This window comes from Physeter macrocephalus, chromosome 5 (genome assembly GCF_002837175.3).
Source record: "Physeter macrocephalus isolate SW-GA chromosome 5, ASM283717v5, whole genome shotgun sequence".
Lineage (NCBI taxonomy): Eukaryota > Metazoa > Chordata > Mammalia > Artiodactyla > Physeteridae > Physeter > Physeter macrocephalus.
The window spans coordinates 37861483-37868623 of record NC_041218.1 but is presented as its reverse complement, the minus strand read 5'-3'; the positions used below and the strand labels follow the sequence as shown (position 1 = coordinate 37868623).

Genomic DNA, 7141 nt, shown 5'->3' with positions numbered 1-7141 from the left:
GTTAACGAATGACACATAAATTCCACTCCGTTATATACCCAAGAGAACTGAAAATTTATGTCCACACAAAAACTTGCGCATGAATGTTTACAGCAGCATGATTAATAATACCCCAAAAATGGAAACAACCCAGATGTCAATCAGTTGATGAATGGATAAACATAATGTGATATGCTTATGCAATGGAACATTATTCAGCAATAAAAAGGAATTAAGTATGGATACATACAACAACATAGATGAACCTTGAAACATTATGCAAAGTGAAAGAAGCCAGCCACAAAAGACCACATATTCTCTGATTGCATTTTTATGAAATGTCCATAACAGGGAATCTGTAGAAACGGAAAGGAGATAAGTGGTTTCCAGAAGCTGGGGAAAGGAGAAATGAGAAGAGGCTGCTGATCAGTGCAGGGTTTCTTTTTGGGGTGATGAAAATGTTCTAAAATTCATTGTGGTGGTTGCACAATTCTGTGAAAATACTAAAAACCATTGAATTGTGTACTTTAAATGGGTAATTCACACGGTATGTGAATTATTTCTCAATAAAGCTTTAAAATAAGAAAATATTTCAACTAAAAAAAGATGGCTTTGCATTGACCCTGACCAGAGCTGTCTCTGAAAGGCCTTAAAATCTCAGAACTTGCCCAGCCCTTCCTGAAGTATGAATACCATTGGTTTCTTTTAAATTGGGAGACTATATAAATCAAAATAAAATAAATTATGGAAAAGCATCTGTAATACTTAAAAACTCGAGATTGATAATGTGTTGCCAATTGTGAGAATGTGGTATATTTTATATCAGTTTTTAAGTTTGGATTTCTAAGATTTCTCTTCCAATACTTGGAATTTTTTAAACACCAGAAATTTGAGCAAACTGTTACAAAGAGGTTAGTGATGGCTGAGAGATATTTGTGACTGTGGCATTGGCAGTTGAGCTTCCCATGGGTATGAGGAAACTTTCCTATTTATTGTAGCCAAGGATTGTGCAGCTCCCTAACACCAGAGATGCATGAGCTAATCCACTCCCCTACCCACCCATCCATCCATTCATCCACCCTCCTACCCATCCACCCATCCACCCATCCATCCATCCATCCATCCATCCATCCATCCATCCATCCATCCACCCACCTACCCATCCACCCATTCATCCATACAGATACCAGTACCTACCGTGTGTTAGACCCTGTGTGATTATTGGAGACACAATGAAGAACACAGTAGTCACCATATTTCTCCTTAAGCTTAGACTATAGTGGTAAAGAAATCAGATAAAAAGGTCGTAGCAACACAATGTAGTTCACATGCTATAAGAGGTGAACATAGGAGTTATGAATAAACATAGGTCCACCTTGATAAATCAATCCACTCAGTGCTCACGTCATCCAATCATCTTTCTGTATAGATGAACTCCTTCAATTTTCTCTCTTCCTCTTGCTCTTTAATAACCATTTTCCCTTATTCAGTTAACTTTAAGATATATTCTGTTAGTGAGTAATCAGAATACCAAATTGTAACTGTATGTATTAATAAAGTACTCCTGTGATATTATAATTTTGTGTCAGATCCTTGCTGCTATATTATAAATAGATGACCATACTGTCAAGATCACAGTCACATGGATGTTCTAGAAATATTTTAGCAAGAATCTCAAGTTTATTGAAATAATTGTATTAATTGCCTTCTCTTCTGAGACCTGGGATTTTTCTCCCCCTAGTAACTTTCTTTAGAGAAAGTTTTATTGCCTAGCCCTACGTATTTGTCTCCATCTGTCTTAGATGGCTGTTTTGGGTTTTCCTATGTGCTTTTAGTGGTTCTGTGAAATTGTTTGCCATGACTTCCTCAGCTCTGTCATGATTTGAGATACTTTGAAAGAAGAGTAGTTCATTGCTGTCTGCATTATGTTGACCACATCCTCACCTGTATCAATTTACTTCAGAGTTCCTTTTTTAACCACAGTATCAATCTTGAGATTTTAAATATTACAGATGCTTTTCCATAATTTATTTTATTTTGATTTATATAGTCTCCCAATTTAAAAGAAACCAATGGTATTCATACTTCAGGAAGACCTGGGCAAGTTCTGAGATTTTTGAGTCCTTTGAAGTAGGGTACTGAAGGAGGTGTGCTATTTCTAGTTTTATTTGTAATATCTCAGCATTGAAAATTTGGAACTGAGAAGAATTTAAGAAATACTGTATAGATAATAGACATCAATTTGAGAGATGATGAAAAGGGCAGTTGAGTGCTAGTGATTTATATGATAAAATTTAAATATTTTAAAATAATTTTTGCAATAAAGACCCCATTATAATGTTTGGACATAATATTTAAATTCCACAGTTTGTTTCCAATCTAAGTTGCTTTAAAAAGTTATTGACAATTCTAGTTGTTTCTGCCTCAGCAGGGCAGTTTCCTCAAATTGAAACTAATTAAGGAAAAAACTTTAATTATTCAAGAAAGATTGTCTAATATACTATCAATAGAACTGAAAATATGTGAAAATCTTGATTAAAACTACATAATTAGTGGTTCTATTGAAATAAAGGCCAAAAATAGTGTGAAATAAATACAAAACACATTGCAAATTATGCACATCGTTATTTTATTACTCTTCCAAACATCACCAAACCATCCATTATACACAATAATTTAATTCTTTTGTGTTTGGTATTTTGCCAACTTTCAATTTTACATTTATTTATCTGTTTTTGTCATTAAGAAAGTTTATTTTTCAAGGTAGGAGAAGAGAACATGTTTTATTTAACAGTTTGTTAGTTTGATTTATACTTCTACATAGTGTTTGGCCATACCACCCTGAACACGCCTGATCTCATCATGTAACTTCTACATGTTTAGATTTAGAGTCCGTGGGCCTTCATTTGTGCTCTTGGCCCAGATTCCACAAAAGCTTGAGGGAAGCCTACCCACTCATTCCTTAGTTAAAAAAAAAAAGCACAATGTTCACATGACTCTAATTTTTTTTTAATTAGAAAAAGGCAAACATTGAAAAGTCTAATTACCACCCTTTCCCATCCACCCCATTCCTACCTCTGCCTGCAAACCCTTTCCCACATAACCATATTTATTAATCTCTTATATTTTGTACATGAATAAAACTATATGTAAATATGGCTTCTTTTCTACCCCCAAATATTAGCATACTATGTACATCACTCTTTTTCCACTTAATATACCATTTTGCAAATCTTTCCATATTAGCATATGGGGAAGTTTCTGAATCTTGGTAAACAGCTGCATAGCATTCCATCGTTTGAAAGTACTGCAAATTATTATTTAGTCCCATGTCAAGAAGGACATTTGGTTTATTTCCTATCTGTTACTATTCTAAACAAAACTACATTGAATAAACTTCTACATTTATCATTTTGTTTGTGTGCAAGTAAATCTGTGGGAAAAAAATGACAAGAAGTGGAAATGCAGAGCTAAGAGTTATGGCAGCGTTTCTCTGCTAGTGACCTTAAGGGAGTGCAAATTCGTCATTTTTCAGGACTGTCCTGCTTGTTGTAGCGTGTTCGCCATAGCTGTTCTTCCTCTGCTAAATGCCAGCAACACCCTCTATTCTCAGAGGTCAGCTGATGTGTGCCCTCTCACCTTTCCAGCTGCCTCCGAGCAACTACCTACCAAAACGTACTAATGGACCATTTGTAGGGAACTGGTTAGATAAATTATGATATATCCTTATAACGAAATATCATTTGGCCTGTAGTTAAACGTTCTTGTATGTTAAGTTCTGTTCTAGCACTTTAAATCTTAATATGCCTTTGATCTTCAAGATACTCTTATGAGAGAGATGGTGTTGTTACATTCTACAGACGTAGAAACTGTCGGATCCAGAGATTAAATAACTTGCCCAAGGCCACATAGCTGATAGACATGGGAGCTGGGAGTGGAACCCAGGCAGTCTGGCTTCAAAGCCCACATGTTTGACCCCTCCTCTCTCCTCTCTTAAGAAGCGTGAGGCACAAAGCAATGTGAATATACTGAACACAACTAAACTGCACACCTAAAAATGGTTAAAACGGCTGATTGTATGTTATATATATTTTACCACAATTTTTTTAATAAATCCTATTTTTTTAAAAACAGGAAAAAACATAAAGTGAGGCAGATCTCATGCTAATCCGGAGAGAAGACCATGAAGAAGTAGTAAGTGGAAAGGGAAGGGGAGAACAGTAAGTAAAGTGTACCTCATTTTTCATTGTCTAAATAATTTTGTGTGTGTGTCTGTAATGTGAGTATATATGAAATATACATTCATAGGTAAGGCATCATATATGCACAGAAAAATATCTAGAAGATAAACATCAAATTGTTAACTGTGATGACTTGTGGTTAGAGAGATTAGAGAGGAAGGATTTTAAAATTCATATCCTCCTTTAATTTTTAGGAAAAAAATTACAATGAATGACCATGACTTTGGGAATGAAATAGACAGAGAAGATATAATAGGGGCCCGCAGAAGACACCCATCTCTGCATCCCACACACCTTCTCCCAGGGGCTTTCTTTCTATCCTCCATCCTCTGCTTCTTTACCAGGGACAGGGGCCAGTGTCCAATTGGTCAGTTTGTCTGAGATTACCTATCGGAAATCCCCTTTCACTCTCTGGGTTTGCCCAGCACTGGACCTTGGAATTTCTTTTGTCTTCTTCCCTTATATACTAATCTGTCTTGGAACATTCCAAGGGCTGATTATAAAATGGATATTTTGTATCTCACCAATAGTAACCGGTGTATGCTTGCTTATATGTAAAACAGCTTAAAATTTTAACTAAAAGCAGACCCTGCATGGAACACAAATGTTACAAGTGGTGGGGCATGTCTGGCAGAATGTTCCCAAAGAGAGTGTCACCTCATGATACAATAAAGTGAAAACAACTCATTTCTTTGGGTCACATTTTAACTTTTTCTTTATGAGTCAAAATCATAATTTTCCTGGGCTATAGAACCCTCCAGAGTTATAAGGTGGGCTTGAGGTTTGGCTCTCCGACACCTGTGTTCATATCCCCTCCATCTCCGTGACAGCTAACATTGCCTCCCTGTCAGCAAATGTGGACCCTGTGTTCTTTCCTCTGTCCTTCATCACACCCCTCCCACCTGTGCCCCTGCTGTCTTCAGGCTGCCTGCCTTCCCTTCTTTTCTCCTTTCTCTCTTCTCCCATGCTTCCCCTGCTCTTCTCCACTTGGGTGCCATGGCATATCTGGAAAAGAGAACATTTTAAAGATCATTTTGTTCCAGGAACTGATACGTGGAATTTTATCTTTCAGACTCTCTCTGTTCTCTCATTCTTTCTCTCCTGATTCTCTGTCTCTCTCTCTCTCTCTCATGCAAAGATTTTTGCTAATTAGCATTGTATTGTTTGTTTTATCAAGTAAGGGGAATGTTTGGTTCTTTGCTAGTATTTGTTTGCCTATTATTATGAGTCCATTCAAACACATATTGATGCAATATTTTCTAAAATTTTCTTAGGCTACAGCATATATAAATTTTCTTTATGGATTCACACTCAAGCATTCATTGCTTCTTAACATGGTTATTTATGCCTGTTGGAATAATCCACTAGTACATGTGATATTTTTCTTTTATTGTTGCAGAAAACATAACCAAAATTATAATTAGTTGATTGAACAGTGCATGAAATATGCAACATCATAATCTCATGCTTAGATATTACTAATTATAATCCAGTGTAATGAGCTCTTTTAAATTATACATTATTATTATTTATTTGGGCCAAAAGAAAGCATACTCTGAGGTTTTTGGCTCTCTGCCTAGACATTTTAGTGTGGATGATAAAAGTGCCAAATTCTATAGTAATATATGTATGTACACACACACGTGTGTGCACACACATATTTAATTTTTTTTCACAGATTTCATCCTTGTATGAGGCAAATGTTCTAACTTATCAGTTAAAACCCGTTAGTGAAACTGCTCTTTGGGTAAGGAAACATGAAGTACATGTAATGCCCTGAGGTTTAATAGGTAGTTTCTAGAAAGTTGCATGGCTGTTGCTGTGTAACTGTTACTACAAGGTTGTTATTACTCGATTAGCTCACTGCAGAGAAGTCTTGTACTGAGATTTTGCCACGGATCACTGTCTGCATTTGATAGTTTGTCTCCTCAGCTGTAGGAGTAACCCATCAGTTCCCTCTGGAGGCTCAACCCGGGGATGTTGCTATCTTATGCTCCAAGGAAGCATCCCAAGTGTGATTAACCTCTTTTAGGCTGGTTAAAAATGAATTTCCACAGCCTAATTTGGAAAAAGAAAACACTTTTTTTCTTACTTGTTGATAATCTCAGAAACAACTCTTAAATATGTAGAAGAAATATAACCATTTTCTTGAATAGTTAGAAACCTGGTGAAAAAGTCACTTTTGGTGATAGCTCTCTGTCATTAAAGGAACCCTTCTCTTGTCTTTTGCCTCAGACCCAGCCCCTAGTTTTGTTTTTGTTTTTGGTTTTTTTTTCGGTACGCGGGCCTCTCACTGTTGTGGCCTCTCCCGTTGCGGAGCACAGGCTCCGGACGCGCAGGCTCAGCGGCTATGGCTCACGGGCCCAGCCGCTCCGCGGCATGTGGGATCTTCCCGGACCGGGGCACGAACCTGTGTCCCCTGCATCGGCAGGCGGACTCTCAACCACTGCGCCACCAGGGAAGCCCCCTAGTTTTGTTTTTTAATACAGTTCTATAATAGCTGTTTCTTGCTATTTGCCTTGGTATGCAGTATCAAGCTTTCTTACTATTTTTTTTCCAGCATCAATACACTAAAATTTAGTTTATTTTTAAGGTAACACTTACTTGCTTTGTAAAACCCAATTACAAAAATAATAGGTACTCAGAATAAAAAACACGGGGATCAAAGATCCAGTGAGGAAAATACAAATCACCTCTAATCCCTCCTCCAAGAGATGCCTATTGTTCACATATGAAGCCGTGCTATGATTGAATAATACATAGCTGTACTTTACATATTTTAATTAACAAAATTCTCTTTTATTGCTTCCCTTTGGAGAATATATTTAGAAATAGAGGGCTTGCCTGGTGGCGCAGTGGTTGAGAGTCCGCCTGCCGATGCAGGGGATGCGGGTTCGTGCCCCGGTCTGGGAAGATCCCAC

The 7141-nt window shown here is 37.1% G+C and overlaps 1 long non-coding RNA gene across 1 annotated transcript in view; it reads left to right on the top strand.

The window, feature by feature from the left end:
* The first annotated feature begins 4139 nt into the window (after positions 1-4139).
* Positions 4140-7141, top strand: part of LOC114486287 (uncharacterized) — a 26606-nt gene continuing 23604 nt past the window's right edge. The window contains exon 1 of the long non-coding RNA XR_003679750.1: positions 4140-4199. This is a non-coding gene — a long non-coding RNA (uncharacterized lncRNA). The remainder of the gene's footprint in view (positions 4200-7141) is intronic.